The sequence below is a fragment of the Homalodisca vitripennis genome, chromosome 7, assembly GCF_021130785.1.
Source record: "Homalodisca vitripennis isolate AUS2020 chromosome 7, UT_GWSS_2.1, whole genome shotgun sequence".
In the NCBI taxonomy this organism is placed as follows: Eukaryota; Metazoa; Arthropoda; class Insecta; order Hemiptera; family Cicadellidae; genus Homalodisca; species Homalodisca vitripennis.
The window spans coordinates 41692437-41714048 of record NC_060213.1 but is presented as its reverse complement, the minus strand read 5'-3'; positions in this window follow the sequence as shown (position 1 = coordinate 41714048).

The window sequence follows — 21612 nt, the reverse complement described above, 5'->3', positions numbered from 1 at the left end:
AATGCTCTCCCTGTGGTTTAGGCAACATTGAATTTTATTGTCAGAATAAATATAATTTAATTAAAGAAAGATTAATACAGATTCGTTAGTACAATTCAAAATTATGTATAATGGTATTGATTCAGCTAAAATAAAATCTGGTGAGCAATATGTTTTATTACTATTAATTTTCAATTGATATCAAAAGCCTATTTACTATAAAATTTTCTGGGTTAAATATTAACTTAATTATTGATATTTATCCACATTAATTTCGTAGAATATCAATTTCAACATAAACAATATATTTATTGTGTATATTTTGAAATGCTTCGTAATATTTTGTATATATAACGGTCGTAATGATTTATGATTCAAAACATTTTAAAACCGCTTAAATTTATAGAACTAAGTTATCCAATTAAGTTATCCCTTCATAAATATAACGTTTAAAACAATATAAAATTGTATAAAATACCATTAGAGAAATATTGTTTGTCAAATTTCAAAAACTTTTATATTAATTATTTTGAACAAAACTTTTACTATCCTGTTAGGTATTTCACAGTTTATAGCAATAATGAAATATTAATACAAGTAATCGTAGTTATTTTTAGATATATTATTTCTTAGCAAAAATCAAGTTTTATTTATTATTTTATGTAATTTCCTTTACTTTACGGAATTAAGAGACAAATTTAGGTAAATAGTACTCAATAATAGCTTGATAAAAGCTTTATTTTACTGTATATAAAGTCGTTTTTATACTTTTCAACTTTGTCTATTATAAATCCATTAGTTTATAGCCTTAAAAATATCTATGTACGGATATCAACTGCACGTACACAGTCAAAAATCAACCATCGTACACATACATGCAAATCGTGTTGTGACGTTAATGCAGCTAAATATTGACTATACTGTACAAGTGCATATATACCTCCCATATGGTCTGAATTGGAATTTGATAGTATTACAAACCTGTTCATTGCTACTTATTATCACCTTCAAGTTATTTATTGTTGCATTCCGTTTGTTACACTCTAGTAGTTACCTAAACATAATTAGTCAATGAAGGTTCATTATTTTATCTACTGACATTTCAGCTTTATCTATTGAAGATGAAAAAATACCAAAAATAAACAATATTAAAGTATGTTATTATTTACAAAGTTGTTGGGAAACAGATTTCTATACCATTCATATAGCATGCGTTTAACTGTGAAAAAACGAGCTTGTTAATTTTAAATGTTTATCATCTTTTTCGTTAGGAAATCAATATAAATTCATGTCTTTGACAGTTCATTAATTAATCAACTGCCGTTGAAGCTATTTCTATAAGAATAGCAAAATAAATAATGCAGTGGATCTATAATAATAAACAACACATAGAAGAACACTAGTACATAGTACAAATGGATATGGGTCGTGTTGTGACGTTATTGTAGATCAGTAACGACAACACTCTTCAGGCGTCTATACGTTCTATATACCCTTCGTCGAGCGTAGAATGTCTTTATAGTAGTAGTGGGCCTTTTTTATTCTAGATGCGATAGAAGTTTTTCCAGTTTTATTAGTACTGAATATTAATTAAATCGAGAGAAATCAGATTTCTTTACAGAACCTAATTGGAAGGTAAGTATAAAATCACTGTAAACAATTAGCTAACAAAGTGTATGTAATATCATCGGACTTTTTGACATAATGGACATTTTAAATTATAAAATAGATTTCTTAATAATACTGCTTGGAATTAAAATACTTTAATATTACTACAATGTGTAGTGAAAATTGTTATTTTCAAAATGTTCCTGTCATGCACAAAATAAATCAAGGCAAAGTGTGAGCCTTCGCGTTTGTTCCACAGCGTATATAATCTGCTCACTGGCAGGTCCTAGGGGACCTAAGTTTATAACGTTTAATTTATATACATTGGTGAAAGAAGTAGAGTGTAATCAAAGCTCAACCTTTAAAGTTACGTTATTCGGAAAATAATATGAATATAGATATTTTTATTTAAATGCAGATATTTTCTTTTATCGTAAACTGTATGAGGGACACCGCTAAAGGCCTAAATAGTTAGACTTTGTTTACAATAACTTTACATATATAAAGTTTTGTTCTTTGTGCAACTCCTGTACACAAACAGTCAACTCATTCGTCTAAATGCGATGCAAATAAAAAAAAAATTAACCATTACAACACTTTTTGTTTTTCAGCATACTTTAATTATTGATTTGGTGGCATGAATTACTTTTTTTATTTAACTTACAAATCCCCCAAAAAAATTCAGGTATATGCGAGTGTTTATTTTTTATATTATTCTACCATTATGAAGTTATAAAAGCGTTTCAAAATCAAGGATTTATAGGACTTTGAAAAATTAATTTACAATTTTTTAAATATTTTTACACAATACACCGTTAAGAAAAAAAAATATTACACAATTTAATACCATACATGAGAGCACTCTATGTTTTAGGTAAGGCACAATAACACGACAAAAATAAATTTCAGTGAACTTTTATTCTAGTTTTGAAATTGAAATTTATATTCTAAACATACACTTCTATACGTCGTATGGAAGCAAAGATTCCTTAGAATCTTCATTACCATGTTTATAAAATTCGTGAAAAAATGTTTTGTAATTAATCCAAAAATTTTATTTTTGTAATATTTTGTTTATTCAGGCAGGTAAAATTGTTGCAATAAGAGCTTTACTATGTCATCATTCATCGTTTCATAATAAAATCAAAATTTTTAACTTATTCTTTGTTATCTGTGATACAATAACAAAATGGGCATAGATTGTAAGTTGAGGATGAATTGTAATTAAAAGAATGAATCTGAAATATGTATTTGGGAATTTATTCAACAAAACTTTTGATAGATAAATTGATAAATTTGATGAAATGAACTGAAGTGAAACCTAGTTAAGAATTTATTAATCAAATATAGCGAAATTTTCACAATGTTACAAAAAAATTTATTTACAATAGAATAGAAAAAAATTATTATACCATTAAATTAGTTATTTAATATATTAAATATTAAGGTCAAGTATGATTTAACAAAATCTCAAGATTAACGTTCCTTTTGGAAATAAAAAAATTACATTAATACAAATAAAATAAAAATGTAATCATATACAATAAAACTATAAAGCTACAAAAACAGTTTTTGTTACGAGTCCTTTACCCTGTTGCCCTGACTCTGTCTCGCATATTGTATTATATTTCAGCCTTAGCCACACAATCTTTTTTGTCGACCTCAGAACACTGATTCTACTTCGTCGTAAGCTCTGAACACCAACCAGAGGGTTTGTTAGAGTGGTCCAGATAACTGTGTAACATTCGCATGATGGGTAAAGATTACTCTATTTCCTACATATCAGCAATCGTTGTAAACAATAAACGTCATATATTTTAAACAGTTACGTTTGGGCAAAACATATTATTTTGTAATTAAACTTTATAAAAGAAAACCATTTACTCTATAATGGATGAGCAACACTGTCATGAGCAACACAGCTACTGGGAAGATTTGATTCAATTGTAGTTGTACGTTTAGTTATTTATGCTAGGAGTTAGTCATTAAAACCTGAAATTTATACTGGAAGTAATATTATTATATGAATTGTCAATTATTTTCTTAATAGGGTATCACATACTAAGCTATTATGCCTGAATAATGTATATGGTTAAGCACTTTTCCTCACAAAATAAGAAGATAATGCTGAATTTTACATTATTTTTATCTGTACACTGTAACCCAATAGCAAATATACTGTCTTACGTTGAACTGGCTTTATCAATAACATTCAATTGTCAATAAGCTGGACAAGGTGGAGGAAAAAATAGTAGAATGGAAAAGCCAAACACTGAACAGATTTATGGTTCTGGTATATTGTATTTGATTTGTAACTAAGTAAAGTTACATTTTATATTAAACAAAAACTGGCTTTTCCTTTTCAACTTTTAAAACATTTAGTATTATTTTCCCTGTAAAATTAATTTAAATATCTCTGAAAATGTACACAATAATATAAATATTAATATTTAAAAACTGTTACAGTATCTTGAAACTAAATGATATAAGTTATTCTTGTATACGAAAATTCTTAATCAAACATGCTTGTACTAATACGCATAACTCCCTGAAGATTTACAAACAAGTAAATTCCATTAGGTAAACGTTATATTTATTAATTTGTTTTATAAGAGAGAATTAAAGATGAAACGGGTATTCTGTAATGTTTATTTTGTCCGTAAAAGATACAACCAGGTAATAAACGTGATTTTTCTTGTCATGTAATTTTGTAGTATACCTGTATGAGGAAACTCACAATGAATCGGGAAGTTTACAATACTCAAACTTTTCGAGATTATTGCAAACAATGTAATTTAATTAGTTAAGTGTAATCCTCTTTCACCTTATACGAAGAAATTCAGAATGAAATGGGAGGTTTTTAATACCCATGTTTTGCAACCGATTTAAAAACAAGTAAATGCGATTGGTGGGGCGTTGTTAGTGAGGCGGGTGGAGGAGGATTGTTAGCTATAATGCGGATTGTGCGTTGGACTGTTTTGTAGTGTTGCGAGTGTTTTTATTGCTTGTGTTAAGATTCTCTTTTCCTAAAGCACTCAATTTATTTTCAACGAACGAATACAAAAATATTAAAATAACTCTAAATTTAATGTCCAAAATTTTTAATATTTCAAGCATATCGAGACAATACTCAATTTAGAATTAGAATCTAATAGAATAGTAAATAATAACATTTCATAGCTTTTGAGCAGACATACAAATAGATTATTGATTGATATAAAGATTTAAACATTCCCAGAGCAATGGAGCTTACTAATTTTGGAAATGAAATATAAGCGTACGTAAGCCAATGCAGTCACTAGTACAAAACTTTAGTGAAAATTGTATTCCCAACACATTTCAGCATAGCCACGTACAAAATCACCAATTTTCTACCGTTGCATAAGTTAATTGTTAATTTGAAGATTACTTGCTAATATGTGCATTACATTTACGATTTATTCCTTACATCTGTCTATAAAATCTAGCATGAATCATATTTCTAAATATAAATAGAGCGATACTAAAAAGTTCTAACTTTTCCCTAAAATTCTCGTGTTATAGTAATATTTCTGGGTATTTCCAAATTGGAGGTTTCATACTAAAATAGATTACGATTGTAGTACCTATATCGTTTGATAATATACATAACTACAATAAAAAAGAGGATCCTTCTAATATTTAAATTAAAACAAACCAAATAAATGTGTTTCTCTATTAAATCGCTGTGTGTATTTTCATTAATAGATGCAATACTTTAAAATTCTAATTCTATAACATATTCATACAAATAAACATATGAAAAATTTGAATTACAATTCAAGGGAAATAAGCTGTTGTGGCAGAGTGAAAGAATTTTGTATAAAAAGTATGAATATTTATGGCTACATTGAAAAGGAAATAACGTTTATTGAAAGAACTTTTCACTTCATTGAACAAAGAGCCGACGCAAACACTCCACAATGGTCGCTGCTGGTCTTTTCAGGGTTTCTTTGTTCACTTGATAGGCCCATTTGGTTTTTATGTCCACGTCATCTTTTAACGACATTTTATAACCGTATTCATGCTGTATCGATTATAGGATACTGTATACGAATTATGTTGTTGTATAAAATAGCTTCGGATACGTGTTTTTAATATTAACAGGAAGATTATTGAAAGAACTATCAATACCTATATAATAACAATAATAACAAATAACTAAGTTATTTCTAATTTAAATTCTTTCCATAAATGTCTAATATTATTAGTTAACACAAGGGCAAAAATGTCCCACCATGTGTCATGGGACAGCATTCTATAAAAGGTTACAAGCAAATTGTTAATTCTGTAGTTCATCTTATGCTTAGGATTTCCTACGGACAGACAGAGATACAATGATAAAAGCAACTTTATTTACACTCATTGAAAAACTGAACAATTTCAGTTAAGTCTAAATAAATGTGTATGTAACGCCAAAGAACATAATGTTGTCTGAAAATGAAATTAAACATTAAGCAGACTGTACTGCTTTTCTTAAAATATGATACAGATAAATAAGCTGCACTTTTACTAAGTGACTTTTTGAAAGGTTCTTTAATTTCAGTTAGAATTTTGAAAAAAAAAAATATTTTATAGTTGTAATGACTATCCAGGATATCAATATAAAATCGTTGCCATAAAAGCTGTAGATTAACATGCACCGTCATTTAACTATCTATAGTCTGCTTTTACATCTCCAGAGTTTTAGTATTATTTTTATTAAACTATTTTAATGTTGTACATACTATAATTTCTTTTTAGTTCTATGACTATGAAGTTATCAATTTATGAATTATACTTTAATCTGCTACTGATAAGCAGTATTTTATGTTGTGTACTTATCGAAGCTTAAGTATTATGAAATTATTTGATAAATAAATAACTTACAAAAATTCTAGGTAATACAGGTTAGGAATAAAAATAGTAGGATATACATGCTGAGAATGTGCTCAAAGGGAGGTTGCCAGGATTTTTATCTTTTACTAAATCAAATATTGTATAAAATTATATAAATATAGAAATATTATATCTAAGACTTATCTCCAACAATTTCAAAAACATTTTTTATCTCTGTCTCTTAAATGCAACGAAAATCGCTAACAATAACTTCTTATTATAATATTAGTCTAATATTAAATAGATACATCGGTTATACGAGACAGAAAAAAAATATAAAATGCGTTGTATTATTACAAATCAAAAATATGAAACAAAATTAGCTGTTATAAAACCAATATTATGAAGTGGAACATCCTCTGACGTATAATTATATTCGTAAATTTGTCATGAGGTGATGAGATATGTGATTGCTGGAAGACAAACTTTGAACAAACTGCTAGCAATGTTCCACACTAAGTGGTGAATAAATCGCTGGTTTTTTTGAATAATGACAGGGCCATTTGCTCCTGCGGGAAGTTTGGCTCTGCTTTTCATTTTAGTGTATTGTTCATACAGAAGTCTTCCTAAAACGGTTTTTTTTTAAGTTATGATTATATTTTTCTAACAACATATATTGGAGAAAAATATTTCGCCTTGCACATTAAATAAGTAACATTTTTGTCCCAAACCCCTTTTAATGAAATAAAATGGATTATAAAAGACGAAATATAAAAATTAAAAAACGAATGTATAATTATTGCTGTGTTCGTAACCTATACATTTTTGGTTCATCCTAAGTGAAGCTTATAGCAATACGGGATCTTAAATTTACCATATCTGTCCTGTATCTCTCTGTCTATCTATGTAGGTTATATATCTAAAAGACTTGAAAATATGAAATAATATTATTATATTTTTGTATAACTTATTTGGCGGCAAGGAACATAGGAATTAGAGTGGATAACGAGATCTCTTTAGATATGTTCCATTGTCTTACATGGTACACAAACATACAAAAAGATTCAAATTTGTAAGCTATACGCTCAAGTTTCTTAGCGTATAACTTTATCAGCCCACGACAGTGAGTTTATCGTTACATATTTAGTCTAATTCCGTTTTTTTAATTATTGCATGCATAACTTTTCCCTTTTAGAAACCTGACATCTGATTATTTAATTATTACTCCTTAGTGTTTTATTATTGTGACACGTATCAATGTCTAATGATCAATATACTCCTTTATTCTTTCTTATAATGAAAGATCAATAAAGTATGGATTTATTAGTATAAAAGCCACAAACTTAGAACAGTAAAACCTAACAAAGAAATACAAGTAATGGCATCAACTGCTCAAATATTTATATTTGAAAATTTATAATTAAGAATTTAAGTGTTAGCGCCATCCATGAAAAATATCAATATTGATGGATGCTTCGTAGAATATGTGTGAACCTTTATTTTTGTTAATCATTATTTTAAATTAAGAATTATTAATTTAATAATAATAATGAAAACATATTTCTAAATTTAATGATAAAAACATTTTACAAATTACAGGATACAATAAGTTATTTATTGAAAAAGAATGTCTCTGTAATTTTTAAGCGGTAATAAAGTGTATAATAGTATAAGTAAATTCGGAGTACAAATTAATATTTTGTAAGTAAACTTTAACATGACATATAATACGTCTCTATTTAATTTTATATATATATATATAATATATTATTTGTAGTGAATTACTTTACAGTTAAAACAAATTGTTTTTTAAACATTGTCACTATATTTCGGTGAAAACCGTCTTCAGGTGCAAAAATTGTATAAAATATAAAAATATAAAAGAAAACAGTACAAATGAAAGTAAATAAACAGTGAAGTTATATATAATTATATATATATATATATATATATATATATATATATATATATATATATCTAAAAAGGTAAACTTTTTATAAATTCCAGTTTCATTTGATAAAATTTTTTTAGTCTAAAACATATATACACATGCATAAGAGGAAATGAGAATGCATATTTCTCTACCGCTATCCAAGAATTGCTTCTTTATGGATGACGGCGAGACACTACTGCTGCGTGGGACAGAACATAAACCTTAACGACTGAGTGTTTTAAAAAGTACACGTACAGTAAAACAAATAAAAGAACACTGTCTCTCAGATTTAAAATTGTAACGTTTATTTTCAAACAATAAATATAAGTAATAATACAAATTTGTTTCGTATTACAGTAAAGCTTCTAGTAAGAGTAGGATAATGGTTAATATACATGTAAAATTTTTTTAGTTTAAAATTTATATATATATATATATTAAAATAAATATATTTTAAAATAATTTCATAATGCAATAATCTAGTATTATTTATTAGCTAGCATTGATTAATTCTCCTACTTCTAGGGAAGGTAGTTTCGAAAAATTAAACAACTGACTGTTAACGCTCCCAATAATACGATTTAACAATGTATATAATGTAATTTGCGCACTATTGTCTCTCTCTCTCTCTCTCTCTCTCTCTCTCTCTCTCTCTCTCTCTATATATATATATATATATATATATATATATATATATATATATATATATATACATAATTTCAATAAACATTGAATCACAAAAAGTACTTGCTCCGCCGGGAGTCGTACCCGGATCTCTCACTTGCCGGGTGAATGTGCTACCATTACACCACAGAGCGCTTACTTTTTCCGATTCAATTATTTTGTATTTGGCCGTATCTGTCACATATGTGTTTAAATAAGCAAACTAACATATGATCGGAAGACCAAATACCTGTTAAACGACTTTTATTTACATTAAATTGTATAAATGGCAATAACCTTATTTAATTTCAATAAACATTGAATCACAAAAAGTATATATATATATATATATATATATATATATATATATATATATAAAGCCAAAGTCTATATCAATGATGGTACATATCAGTCGAGGAGATTTTTATGAGTGTGTGTGTGATTCTTAATACTTCATATGAACTTGAAATATTGCATATTCTGCTGCATATATCAGTCATTTGTATAAATGTCTTCTGGAGAGTAGTCTGAGAACTACATGTGCTCGAAATTTATGTCTCAAAACTCAATTATTATTGATTTGGAATAATGCAATTCATGCTATATTTAGTAGTTGGCAACATACTTCATCTGCTTGTATGTATTCAACAGAGTAGTTCTAGAACTAATTGCTAGAAAAACTCAACATGTTTACCTGATTGAAACAATTTACTATAAATTAAGCAACGTTTGACAGGCGTTTTGTCTCTTCCTTTGTCTAGGCAAGAAGTTCATGAAAGCATTTTATGTGGTAAATTAGAACCTTTTTTATTCTTTTTTTATTTTTTAGATGTTCAAAACTATTTCTAAAAGCGGCCAATGTTGTAGGAATAAAGTGCATTCTCTTTTAACTCTTTTCTTTAGCTTTTTCTCATCCCTAGTCACAAAGCAATTAATTTGAAAGTGATAAATTAACTCAATGTGTAAGAGTTATATCTTTCAGTTACAAGACAATTACAAGAGAAAGTCACATAGGAGCAATTTATAAAAAACAAAACGTTTTGTTACAAAGCTAATTTTTAAAAAACGGTCTTTTAAGTTCTGAGAATATAAGTCCATGATTGAATATTAAGTGTCCCTTTAAATTAAACATTTTGTATGATAAAAGCAGAGAGATTAATAAATAATTATTGCTACTAACGAATAAAGCAAAATATGCTAATATAACTCTAATCAATTCATATACCATGAAAAAACCTTATATGTGTTTCTATAACATCCTTTAATATTAAAATAAGTTTTTATTATGTTTGTTGGCAGTTTTTATTACAGATTACAACACAATATAACACATTGCTTATTGTATAACAATAAAATATCCATAAACAGGTTTTCTTGCATTACTTTAAAACGTAGTGCACATGTATTTTGTATGTCAGATTGTAAGCAATTGAGACAAAACTGTAGAGCTATAATTTCAAAGAAATAACTGCCGTTGCACATTTATAACAAACAAACAATCCACTTTAACACGTGAGTTTCTGAGACTTTCCGACCATTGAGTTACAAGTCCTGTTGATATCTAGAATTTTTCAGCTATACCTAAAACATGTGTTGGATTTCCCAGCCACAAAGTTTGCTCTAATTCTTGAAATCCTGCCAAATCCGAAAAATGTACATTTATGTTTCATTTTTACTTTAATCGAATTGAATAGGTGAATTTATTTGGTTAATGTTATTAAGAGAACCGGGGTTATGTTTTGGGACTAGAATGAACTTATTTCTATATGTTTGTTTATCCACAAGATATACCGATAACTACCTAACACATACACTTAAAATGTTACATTTAACTTTTTTCAATATAAAAGACCTTATATTCCGTGTTATTATATCCCGCGCAAATTTATAGGAATAGAGAGCATTAACAACAAGTTTTACCAGTGAAACCGTTACAGAAATAAAAATATAGCATAAAAATAAATTAGTATACGATTTAGTATTACAATATGGTAATTTACAATGAGTATTCTGAAGAATTTTAAAATATTAACTGAGAAATAAATCTATTAATATGTATGGAATGCATCATGAGACAGTGTATCCGGAAAATGCGCGTTTCTGTAGATTACAACTTGATATAAAACTTTATATTTACAAGAATAAGTATGTTTCAATGGAATTATTTAATTAGGGTAGGCGTTATTTAAGTCCAATGTTCTTTACGTAGACAGATTTTATTATTTTTGAATAGAGATGAATATATATATATATATATATATATATATATATATATATTATTATTATTATTATTATATATATATATATTCACCTCTAAAGAATAAACTCACAATATGTTGTACCGTAAATTAGTTAACTAGATTTCATATAATACAAATTTCGCAACCTAGTCAGACAGTATAATTTAATATTATTTTTATCCAATGTTCCGGAACTAAATTATCGGCGGAGTTACTACCTAATTGGCACGCGGATGAATATTTTCTTCTAACCCTTGGTAGCAGCCCAACTACGTGACCGATCAGACCTCGCGCGCTTTGTCCGTAATTAAAATTTATCTTTTCGTATTATTAAATTAGCCCTTTGATGCCAAACAAATAAAAATGAATGTAACGTAAAGTAAAGCTGTAAATAGTAAAGTTACTTACACTTGAAGATCTTTCATTTGCTTGATTGAGATAGATAAAAGTTTTGGCGTCGTCCTTAACGGCGAACACGTTGTTATAATAAGTAATTTGTATCATTAAATGGCTAATACCGTCGCGAATGTGTTTTAGGCGAGTTCACGTAGCTCACGTACCTGATGTATCTCTCGTGTTGTTTGAGTAGATGGCTACCAGTTTCCCAACTTCTACTCCTCTTCTAGAAATAACCGTTCTTAGACTACAGCTTCAATGTCTCGTGCCATGACGCCGACACCCGGGTTGTGAGTCTACATATTGCGAAGGGAAGTGAAATCTTATTGTTTTATAAAGTAGAACATCGTAGGCATAATTCCAGAGAACATTGGATATTTTAGGCCTGCTTATAAGATATTCGTTTTTAGTTCTTGTGTTCTAATTGGCAGCAACGTGGCATTACATACTTTTCCTTTACCATCTAAAAGTGGTGCTTCTAAGTTTTCGTAATTAAACTGAACTTATAAGTAAACTTTGCATTTCGAGTGTTTATTACTACGACCTCAGAAGTCACCACCCTAATGTGTTATCATCCTACGGTACAATGTCCAGTAACTAAGCGCTTGTCGCCAAAATGGAAGTGGAAACTTATGTCACAGTAAATCTCATGGACGTATTTGACGTGTAATTAGGAATGAAATAAGGGCCACACAATTTTTCATACTTGCGATTTGAATATTGTATAGAATATTGGGTTTATTTATTATTAATATTTATCAAAATAAGGCTATAAATTTAGTGTGTCAATATTGGCGCTCTTTTCATTTTTTACGCAGCAGGTACTGAAAGATAATTAAAGAAAATAATAAAACTAATAGGAAATTGCGCATTGAAGTTAAATCACAACAGTTACGTTTTATATTTAAATGCTTTTAGATTCGAAAAATATCCTTGAGCATATAAATAAAACACGCCACTGTAAGGATGAAACTTAAATTGACGGATCAGAGATTGCTTCCGAGAAGTGCTCTCCTGTAATTGAATTTGAGTTACAGTGTCCTCAACAAGAACAATTTACTTCTACTAAGAGTAGTTTCCTTCTTATAATTTACATTATTACCACATATGGCAATTATAGGCCTGCAACAGTGTAATAAGTTCTATTCTTAATTAACCATGACAAATGTATTAATTAATTATTAAAAATTTGCAAGTATATTATATAAGAAGGGTTATCATACCATTAGGTCCATGCGTATTCTCTATATTATAATCTTACATAACGTGAAATGTATAATGTTTTTTAGTTATTCCAAAACTCGTATGTTAAGTATGTATTTAATACAAACCCATAGTGTTAAGTATAAACTGAAAGTTTAAATTATGTCAGAAGGCTGACACAATTGCTGTTTGTCTGCTGAAGGGTTTTGTATTCCTTGTTCTAGAAAAACTGTCGTTTTTATTGTTTCGTATATGTTTGTGTGTGAGAGTTAATTTTTAGACATAAATATAATATCTATCAGCAGAGTACAAAAACCTCTCCAGTGTGCAGCATTGAGTTTAGGTCAACAATGGACTACTCGATAAAATATTACCCATGTCAAACTGAGAAGTTTACTTTGTCGGCTAGATTGTGTGGTGAACAAATTAAATGCTATTAGGAGCCTCTATTTACTCTATTCTATGAACAAATCATTTCATACCTTGCTGCTAACAAGTACAAGATACTTCATATATATATATATATATATATCTATTAGGAGGATCCATGATAGATTTTTAATGGAACAAAAAATTAAATTGAATTTCAAATAATTTTTTCATTGACTTAAACAAATTCCTAATTGATGACCACTTTATGCAGAATATCATTTTATACCAAATATATAAACTTGCGTGTGAAGATCTTTAACCTATTGTATGTTTCATGTGTCAAATTAAGCCTTTTAAATGCAGCCAATGATAAATGTTGATTATATATTTATTGTGGACTAATAGAGTAACAATCAATACAAGGAAACGAAATGTTATTCGTTGGAGAAGAAAATCAACAGAGGTTTATATGCAAGTCAAATTTATATAAAATCTTATCATAATTAAAATGGTTGTAAAACCTTATTCTCAGAAAATTTTGGAATTGAAGTATACAGTCCCTTGTGGAAAACAACCTAAGTTAATAATAATACTTCATGATTTATTTTAAACGTTTGCTTTGTTTATTTGCTGAACATATCTCAAGCCTATATCTTAGGAAGCTAAATCTGAGATTGACGTAAATTTATAAACGAGTCAAGTTGATTATTTCAAGTACGTGATTTAAATACACATCTTTAATCCACAAGTACAGGATACTATAAAGTTGTCTCAGAAAGGTAATCGGATGCTACTATATATCTGTATACTCAATGAAATCATGGGACATGGTGATGGGTTTTTTATAAGTTTTCAATGCGTAAATAGAGTACTAAAAATTGGATTTAGTTTATTTCACTTTTAATGGAAAATATATAATTGTTATTCTTATAAAGTAATGATAACTAGATTTACACTGTTTAAAAAACTGTCCACTTTAATGAGTTTCCCTTTTATTACAATATGGGTAGAGCAAATGTACAAATTGCATGAAATGTAGTTAATTAAAATAAGGAAAAATCATCTATAATTGAAAGAAAACACTCTTTTTGGTCTTTGTTTTTTCTCCAGTGAGAGCAACGACGTATTCTCGGTTTTTAAAAGGTTGAAACATCACAATTATTATTCTCTGAGGTAGTGCGAACTGGTGTCGACGTAATGGATCTTGTTCCCCCTGGGTACCTTTCGCTTAACATCAACATTTCTGCGATGTCATATAAACGGTTCTTAAACACTGTTTTAGTGGTGCTTATTATCCATAAATCAGGTTGTTTTAACAATTGAAAAAAGTCCAACCAATACTATATTGTATTTAATAAGAATACAATGTACATGAATTTATGAAACGTGTCATCTTTATTTCACATGTATCATAATTATTGTCTATGTACATTCAAGTAAATTTTAAAGGTTTTACACGTGTTCGTCCATAGCCGCAATATTAAACTTTACTTGTTCACTTCATTACATACAATTATTAAAAAACTCAAGGTGGTCATACAAGTATTAATAAAATTAATTTGTTCATGAATAATAACATATATTAGATATAAATTACTTTTACTGAACATAGGGTTGAGTGAATTCTTTCACCTTCCTATATCGAAAATTTTCATTTTAACTCTGCCATCCTTGAATCTACAAAAAATATAAAATTTACGTTAAAGTTGTAATTGTAAGATTGCCCCTACTTATTGACCATGTTGGCTAAAATGTTAGCTAGAAAGTAAATCTAAATCTAAGGAACTATCGCTCTAAGGGACGGTACAGTATAATTTTTAGAAACAAAACTAAACCTAACAATCAATATATCCTATAATTCAGGAATATAATATGTAGATACTCTGTCAGAAAAGTATACACCGAAAAAATGGAAATAATATTCACTTCAATATGAGGATTTGATCTTTTAATATTGCTATTTTTATGGTTTATGCTAAAGGTATAATTAAGATATTTTAATAACATTATTTTAAAGTTGCATATAATTTAAAATATTATGTACGTAATTTCTTATGTGTATAGATCCATGATATGTCTATTTTTGCTAAGATGTCACTGAACGGTGAAAACATATCCTTGCATTACCATTTCACAATTAGTCAATGTTAAAGAAGCATTAGTAGAATATGATATAACATATTGAAATGAAATAGTAGTTTTTTCATAAAAACAATTAATTTAGACGAGTCGTATAATATGTAATAGTTAAACACAAACGAGGATAAATATGTTGAGATATAACAAAAATATGTTTCACATATATTTGTGAACAGTTATGAATGTGAAACAATCGCTAAAATGTTCTAATAACATGAACTAAATATAATCTTTAATGATTTCTTGCAGCCAACAAGTACGTACAGGAGTGAGATATACGTGGAGTTCTTCTCTGATCTCAAGCAATAGCAGTCCACAGCTCATCGTTTATTCATGAATACAGGACTCAGGTTGAGTCAACACTACTCAAATCAAATCAAATCAAATCAAATCATTTCTTTATTGCTTTTAGACAATATATAACATTGTATAGCAGTCGTCATATATTCAAACAGCAAATACTCTACACACTCACACACAGTCAGACTTACATTTCACTCATTCACACTAATTCACACTATCTTTGGATCCAGATTTTAAATTTTGGTAATTTAAGATATTTTAGATATCCCAGCGACTCATCATAAACTCCTCTAGCGAATAAAATGCTTTTGACACCAACAGGCATTTGAGACGAGTTTTGAATTGGATTTGATTAGTTGCATTTTTTACACTTTCAGGGAGCTTGTTGATTAAGCCGACGCCAACCTGATGCGGTAAATGCTGAGATACCGCCAGTCTATGACTATGGACTCTAAAGTTGTCCCTGGCTCTAGTTTCATACTGATGAAAGTCCCTGCCCCGGACTAGAGTGCACTTCGATTGACAGTACAGGATCACATGAAACATATAGAGACAGGGCAATGTCAGCAAACCCAGCTCCCTAAAAGAGTCCCTACACGACTCTCTGTAATTCAACTTTGCAATAATTCTAATTGCCTTTTTTTGAAGCCTGAAAACGCGTTCCATCTTGTGTTTAGCACAGCCCCCCCACAGTCTCAAGCCATACGCAAAGTGCGGATATATGAGACCGAAATATGCCGTCATTAAGACTTCAGGGGAACAGTATTTAGCTAGGCTTCGCAAGGCAAATATGCCAGAAGTAATTCTAGCACATATATTGTTAACGTGGTCGTCCCAGGTCTGACCTTGATCAATGTACATCCCCAGGAATTTCGTGGATCCAGTTTCCTCTAAAAGGACATCGTCCACAAATACAGCAGGTTGCCTTGCAAATTCTCTTGGTCTTAGGCAGAAATTGATGACATTTGATTTTGATTGGTTCGTTTTCAAATTCCTGTCAGTAAAATACTGAATGCATGAAGTCAGTTCTACAAATGATGTGATTTCCAAATCTTGTGTAGTTTTTTCCTTTGAAGCAAAGAGTCGTGTCGTCGGCATACTGAATCAGATCACCATGCTGGATCACTGAGTTAAGTCTACAGACGTAAACCAAAAAAAGAATAGGCCCAAGAATAGAACCCTGAGGGACACCGTGGGCTATTTTAATTTTACTAGAGATGACATTCGAAATCTGCACGCATTGATCTCGATTCTTAAGATAAGAAGCAAGCCACGCGTTTGGCAGACCCCGAACGCCACATTTTTGTAACTGGTGCAACAGTGTTTCATGATGCACACAGTCAAATGCTTTGGATAGGTCAAGAAATATGCTGAGCACTTGTTCTCGCCTTTCCAAGCCATCAACAACATTGTTCAAAAGACTGTTTACTGCGTCAATTGTTGATCTTTTTTTCCTGAAGCCAAATTGTTCAGGATTTAGAATTTCATTGCTTTCTAGAAAGCTTTCAAGTCTTTCACAGAAAACCTTTTCAAAAATTTTGCTGAAAACTGGAAGAATTGAAATTGGACGATAATTGCTGGTTTTGCAAGGATCGCCATTTTTAAAAATCGGTATAACTTTAGCTGTTTTCAGTAGACATGGAAATGTTGCAGATTCAAATGAAAAATTTATCAATTTTGTGAGTGGCCTCAAAATGTACCTAAAGCAACGTTTGAGTAACCAAACTGACATCCCGTTAGCGTCACACGATTTCTTTGAATTCAACCCCTGTACGACACGGGCTAACTCCTCCACACACACAGGGGCCAGAGCCATGGATGCAACCGGTTCCCTAACACCAATTTCATGATATCGAGGTTCTGAAATTGACGAATCAATTGACGCCACAGAAGAAAAATAATTATTAAACTCGTTGGCAACTTGCAACTGATCATCAATTACGCGTTTCATTAATTTTGATTGATATAGACTCAAGGTTTCGGTCCAAGTTTGATTTTTGTGCCGATTCATTGATTATTTTCCATGCAGTTTTAGAAAAGTTTTCACAATTTCTCAGGGCTCTATTGACGTCATGAGCTTTAGCAGCTTGAATGACTTTTCTATAGACCCTTCGATATGATCTGTAAAATGTTTTAAAATTTTCGTTTTGTGTTTGGACAAATATTGAGTGAAAAAATTTGAGTTTATCTCTGGAAATGAGAATCCCTTTAGTTAACCAGGAATTATTTTTGGGTTTGAAATTGTTTTTAGTTTTTTTAAAAGGACACGAAACGTCTAAATAATAAATGAAACGGTCATTGAAAGCTTGATACATGTCATTGACATTCTCAAAGCTGTTCAAAAAGCTCCAGGTTTCGCTTTTTAATAAATTGTTCAAATTGGAAATGTTTTGGAAATTGAAAGCTCTTTTAATTTTAAAAGATGAATTTTGAGTTTCTATTTTACATCCATGTATCACAACCTCCTGCGCAAAGTGATCGGAGACAGCCGTATTCAAAACAGAGACCGTGACGTTAGGAATGTTTGTAATGACGTTGTCGATGGCAGTACTCGTCATAGCAGTCACTCGTGTTGGGGAGTTCACGGACCAATTTATATTAAATGAGCTTAAAACATCCCGCAGCCGCTGGGTCAGGGGGTCGGTGGGATCCAAAACGTTGATATTTAGATCGCCAATTATAGTAAATTTCGATGAGTTTAAGAAAAGACCATTTATAAGATTTTCGAGGTTTGTAAAAAAAGATTCGGCACATCCATTGGGTGATCTATACAACCCTACGATTGATATTTTTCCAAGAGTGTTAGATATGATCTTAACACCACTGGCCTCAAAGTTTAGATCGGTAATGTGATTAATTTTGAAATTTTCAAACTTCAATGGTGCTTTCACGAAAATTGCCACACCGCCCCCTTTAAAGTGCGTTCGACAAAAATTTGATGCCAATTCATAATTTTGAATTTTGAAAAAATTTATTGTTTCAGTTCTGAAACCGTGTTCCGAGACAACAAATACATCAGGTTGGAGTTCGTCACACATGAGCATTAGCTCATCTATTTTATTGGTTGCACATTGGGCGTTTTGATGTACCAATATAAACTTTTCAGTTTGTTTTGAATTAGAACACTTTTGAAATTTTGGCAAATTTTGAGTTGGGTATTTTTCTAAATTTTTAACTGGATCCAAAGTTTCTCCTAACCTTTCTTTAAACAAGAGTCGACCATTGAGTTTTTTTGGTTAGGAGAGCGTCCATTTTCATTTTCCCTTTCAGTGAAGGTTCCTGCTACGGCGTCAGCGTAGGTGTCAAAATTTCCGGGACGAACTACTGGATGATGTGGAGTGTTGTCCGTGCATGGAGTGTCTAGAGAGGGCACTTGAATGGGAGAAAGAGAGCTAGTTGATTGGAAGGGGGTGGAGATTGGTGATGACTGCAGTTTGTTTGGAGATGTTGAATCAGGATTATATTTTATAGGAGAGGGAGGGGATTTAGAAAACGGCAAACGACCCACTTCCACCAGACTTCTCACCAACAGTCCGGCCAGAATCCGCTTGCCCGACAACCTCAGATGCAGACCATGGCGAGTGAACCAGCGCCTTTCTATGCTGTTGATGTTTAGCAGCTGGGCTCCCTCGCATCTGGCACATAGCTCCTCGATATAATGGTTCACGGCGGTGGTTGTCTGGTTCACTATATGGCCGACTGGGAGGTCGTGTCTTTGAGGGATGGTGGCCACAATGACCCGGGATGAGGCGAGGCGGGCGATTATTCGCTGCTCCAGATGTCGGTAAATGCTCTGAGACTCACCGGTTGCAATATCATTAGTGCCGGCGAGTATGACACAGCAGCTCCCAGGTGGTGGCGGGGCGCCGGACGTAGCATCGAGAAGTCCCGCTGAAGGCTTACAGATCCCACTTACTCTCGTAGGCAGTTTCACACGTTGCTGAACGAGACCGGCCAGATGACGTGCATGGCTGTCCCCCTCGATAATAACGGTCTGGAAGGGTAAAGACGTTGTAGGCTGCTCCTCTTGACGATGTTCAACCCCCATCGTATATCCCTCCCGACTAATGGCCTGAGTTGTAGACTTTTTCCGAGGGTTTCTCTTCTTCTTTTTCTTTTTCTTCCCTTTCTCCCCTCCATTCCTTGTTTTTGGAGAAGCAGTCTCATCGAATTCAGGTAAGGTGGCCAGGGGTGTAAATTTGTTTTGGGTCTCGATTGGGACATTCTTCATTGGGACGACAGTCCAAGTCTCAGTGCTCTTCCCGCGGTGGCACTCACATCTATCAGCCTCCGCTCTTAAACACAAGTTGTCGGCTTCTAAGACCTGGATAGTATTTCTGAGGCGTGATACAAGACTGTGAGTTTCCACACACCGTGGATCCTGACAGGCATTGGGCACCTGCTCACACTGCACAGCGCGGTCGACCTTGGATACGCATGATGATGGTTCGATCCGTGAAGTATCTGCCACGAAAATCTGATTGGTGAATTGCAGGAGGCGAGTATCTGATTCCACCGAGTGGTCTAGGACATCTTGGTATTTTGGATTGTCGCAATTCTGTCACTTCTGATGCTTTGGCTGCATCTTTACATTTGTTGCCACTTTACCTTCTAGGCAATATCAGTTGAAAATACATTGCCACTTTTAACATTAATAATGTATTAAATTCATTTTATAGTTAAATGTATATATTTTATTTAACGAGGTCCTACAATATGGATTGATGCAAGGTTTAACAGGTAAAAATAATGTTTCAAAAACTGAAAGTACCTTAAAGTTCACAAACATTAATTTTAAACGTTTATTCTAATTACTATCAGCCTCTCCGAATATATAAACATACCGTGAATATGATATTGAATATATATTAAATATAATTTGAAAGAAGAAAATGGTATGTTAAATTTATAGAATCAATAATTTGGCTAATCTTAATACGTAGATGGGGATTCTCGTTTCACATAGGAAACCTAATTTGAATTTAGTATTATGGAGCTACTTCTCTGTAAAGAAATACTAAAATTAATCCCAAAGTGAGATATTTCCTTTTTTCCCAAGAATAAAATATCGGATAGCATAAAGTTAAATTAGCCTTCTCACTACTTTTAGTGTAGTACACACTTTTTACGCAATAAATTAAAGGTGGGCTTTGATACCCTTTCGTATAAACGTTGTTTTTTAATATTGATTATGTACGCATTATTATAGTTTATTTTATTTACAAGTTATGTATATATAAATTAATTAATACATTCGAACATTCTCATTGAGACTGTTAATAAATGCACCGGTTATTCATGAAAGGATGTCACAAAATTCTGTGCTTAGAATAATACATCATGTAAAAACATATCATGTACACATATGTTGAAAAATGCCTCTTGTAGCCACTAGCCGAATTTTTTACTTGGTTTATAAAGAAATTACTATCTCTTAGTCTGGTTAAGCTTAGAAACCAAATTTTGTATATACGTTTGAATTGATAATATAAAAATTACCAAAGTATGATTGTGTCATTTTCTTTAATGACACATTTTCTTTCTTTAAGACACGCTTTCTCTAGCCAGGGGCAAAAAATAACTGACACCTCTCAACTGTGCCATGTTTGGGCTCCCAGCTTTTGCAAGCATATCTTTAAAGTGCTCGCGATCACTTATGCATTGACGGATTTTGCATTAACAAATACTGTTTGAATTGTTAGAAAACTTTTTAAACAATAGATTTTGTCTGGTACAAGTTTTATAACTATACTCTTTTTCCTCTTATTTGACTTTGCATTTTACCAGACGCAATTTTATTAATATTAAAAAGAAGATCACAACTATATTACTAAACTCGCATTTGATCTATTCATATCTATTAGCCTAATTTGGTTTATATAATCTAACTAGCTCTAGAGTCAATATTCTTTTATAAACAATACAATATTCCGGCTAGTA